Source organism: Paramormyrops kingsleyae, chromosome 6 (genome assembly GCF_048594095.1).
Source record: "Paramormyrops kingsleyae isolate MSU_618 chromosome 6, PKINGS_0.4, whole genome shotgun sequence".
NCBI lineage: Eukaryota > Metazoa > Chordata > Actinopteri > Osteoglossiformes > Mormyridae > Paramormyrops > Paramormyrops kingsleyae.
In genome coordinates, this window is record NC_132802.1 from 32,572,509 (window position 1) to 32,576,129 (window position 3,621).

Sequence of the window (3,621 nt, forward strand, 5' to 3'; positions counted from 1 at the left end):
TGTTTTCATGTACATGACATAACAAGTTCAATAATCATTTCGGTCCATTATTGAAGATGATATTACATGAGTTATGCACCTTCGTCATGAATTCACATTCTGACATAAATTTCAATTAAAGCCACGTTAAAGGTATCATGGATGGTTCCTTAACTTTTGATGTAACTTTAAGCCCAGTATATAAATGCATTATAATAGCATGACTTATGTTTAATGCATTTATAGATTGAGCATAAATGTACATTAAAGCATCATAATGCATTCATAGTATCTCTAATGAACAAGACAAAATGTCTTATATATTAATTGTATGGAGATGTATGTCAGAGGTCAAACACTCAACACTTACCTTATGGAATTACGTATGGGATACATATAAATACAAACGCAATTATCTGTATCAATTATAAACTTTACAGAATTGAGAATTAATTATAGAATATATATTAAGGTCTTGTAGATGATTTCAGTGCAGTTATTGTAAAGTCATTTCAAACGTAACTCTCTTTATACATTTATAAACTGTGTACTACACTCACATGCTGTATATCACATACTTTATAACTTAATAAAAGGGTTTAGTGCAGTCAATGTAAAGTCAAGCCATTTGTAGCTGTCATTATATATTCACAAACTAAATTATATATCACACAGATTTGCATTAGGTTTTATAAAACACTCAAACATTGTAAAAAAAAAAAGAGATAGACTGCAGATTGATTATGTGAAACATTAACTTTAATAAAATGATTACAATGTACAGAGACTGAGTTTACAAATACAAACTCCTTTATAGTCATGGACCTTGATGAGCTCACTTGACAGTTCACAGTATTACTACCGTTTTAACACTCAGAAAGCCAAATAACATGCTCTCCAACTTTCACCTTAACACAATTAAATTTAAACAGTTTTGTAAGCAATAAAAAGGAAGTGCTAAAACTAATAGAATACAAAAATTATTCTTCACCAACTCCCCTAACTACTTAACTGCGTTTAACTGCAATTTAAGCATTTGTATGCTTAATTGGAAGAAGTTTTCCCTGAGCCTTAAAGCTTTTTATCTTGGATGAGACTTCTCCGTTCATCGCCTCTTTGCACCTTTTGCTGAAGCTCGCTACCGTTTCAGTTGCTTCATTCCATGGGGGCAAAGTTGCGTAGACCTCTGGAGCAGCAATAAAAAGCTCTGCTATGGCCGCAATTCTGGCCATGGTGTTTCGGTTAACCCCAATGTGGCGGAAGCATCTGGGCATTGGTTTGCCCAATGCGTGAAGCTTCAGAGCTTTCTTATAGCGGGCAACAATGCCTTTGGGGATACACACTGTGGAAGATAAACATAAACATCAATCCATAATGATTAAGGAATCATCATATTGCTTTTTCTCCCAAAGAATGCACTAAATGAGATTTTAAATGGGGAAGAGAGACTACAAAAGCTCCATAATAATAACAAATCAGATTTAATATTTAAATTAATGTATTTGTTGGATTTTTTATTATACATATAAAGCTGGATTGAATTAATATATCAAAATAATAAAAAGTAATAAAATGATGTCCCTATGATGACAGATTAATAAATATTCACAGTTTTTCAATCATAGTGTTCATCAAATTTCACCACATTTACCAGTGAGCAATTACAGTGAGCCATTTTTCCCTGGAGCATCTTGGGGTTAAGGGTCTTAAAGGTCCTAACCACTAGACCACCACCAACCCCATAATTCAATACTATGATAATCCAGATACGACTGAAGAGAATTATATAATCTCTATTCCACACCTAGCTAGAAAGCACAATAATGTTTGTGCTTTCTTTTACTCACGTCGTGTTCGACTATAACTTTCAGTTTCTTTCATTTTTATGATCTTCTTTTTCTTGCTTTTCTTGCTTCCTTGCTTCATCTTTGACTTTTCCTTGGATGTGTCTGATGAATCTGAGAGATCTGATGACTCATCAGATGAACCACCAGATGAAGAGCTGCTGATCTCCATAGCTTTACTTGTGGCTGCACAAAGACACACACATAAATACACAGTGAATATTATTGAAAAAAATACATCTAAATAAAAGAAAATACTAATCAAATATTTTTTATATTTTTGTCCTTCCTAAAACTACACCTTTCAAAAAACCTTACAGACAAATGTCATACAGTTGTTTTAAGATTCTGATTATTCTGATTATTTAATATGTCATGGGAAGTGTAGTTCAAAACATTTATTATGCTGGCTTACCATGGCTTGGTCTAGGAGCAGAACACTGCTGTAATTGCTGTTTCAGGAACTGTTTGTCTTCGTTGAGTTCTTCAATCTGTTTCACCAACATGGCATTTTTTGTTTGCTCATTCTGCAGTTGCAAATGCAACTTCTGCACCTCCAGAGCACCGGTGGGAGAAACAAGTGGTGCAGAGGGTATTCGTGCTGTGACAGGATACAAATCAGCTCAAAGTAAAAGGCTAAAGCGTGTAAAACTTTAAATCAGATCTCTAGATGGATTAAAACCATGATGTAAATACATAATAAATTTCGCACACATACACCACCAGTCAAAAGTTTGGACACACCTGGTTGAATGTGTGTTTCTCAATGTCATTTTGAATTGATGGTGCATGCAGACATGCCAAAAAACATCTAATTTTACCAATATGCAGGTAATAGTCAACTGATTACAAGAAATGAATTTATCTAATTATTTACTAATAAAAACATAATTCTTTTCAAGTATTGAGGTTTACAATAAATGCAGTGTGTTTCCAAAAGCTATATAATTATTTTAAAAATTGTAAGAAATATAAGTTTAGAAATCTGTTACGGAAGGGAGACTTTAGAGAAAAGAGGGGGGGGGTTGATTTTTATTATTTTTATCACAATGCTTCATTTTGTTTTTTGAATGTTTTGATGAGTTTAGCATTTTTAAAAGGTGAAAACCAGTACAAAAAAAATAAGCAGATATGTCCAAACTTTTTACTGGTAATGTACATACATTTATATACAAAATAATTCAAATAAAAATATTACCTATTGCACTTAGTTTTCGTGGTGACGTGCGCCGTGGTGTCAATTGGGCAACATCGGAGATCTTGGGTGGCTCACTATCGGTCTGTACCGTCAGTGGCTTTTTATTTGGTCGTTTGGCCATGTTGAACTGTTTTGATGACACACGATAATGCTTGGTTAATTTGCTGCTAACAATTCATTTGGTGAAGCACTGGAATGCAGGAAACAATACTTGCACTTTGCTTCAGTATTTATAAGCTGTACAAGTCTACATTAACATTAACATACAAATGCTTGTGTCTTTACTAAACAGATCGTAATGTTTTGTAAAAGAGTTTTAACTATTTAAAATAGTAGCCCTCATGTCTTCTTCAACATACATCGATAACAAAAACCTACTTAAATTAATAGTACTTATTTATTATTAAGAGCTAGGTTAATCGGCTTGCTTGTAAACAAATGCATTAACTAAATTAACTTACTTTTCTCATTAGAGTAACTCGCTTGCTCGTCTTGTGCGCCAATTAAGACTTCCGGTATTCTTTTACGTGCCTAACGTCATCAGCATGAGGCGTTTTCATTTTGCGCGCCACATTTTGCGCGCGTAACGTTATTTCCGTT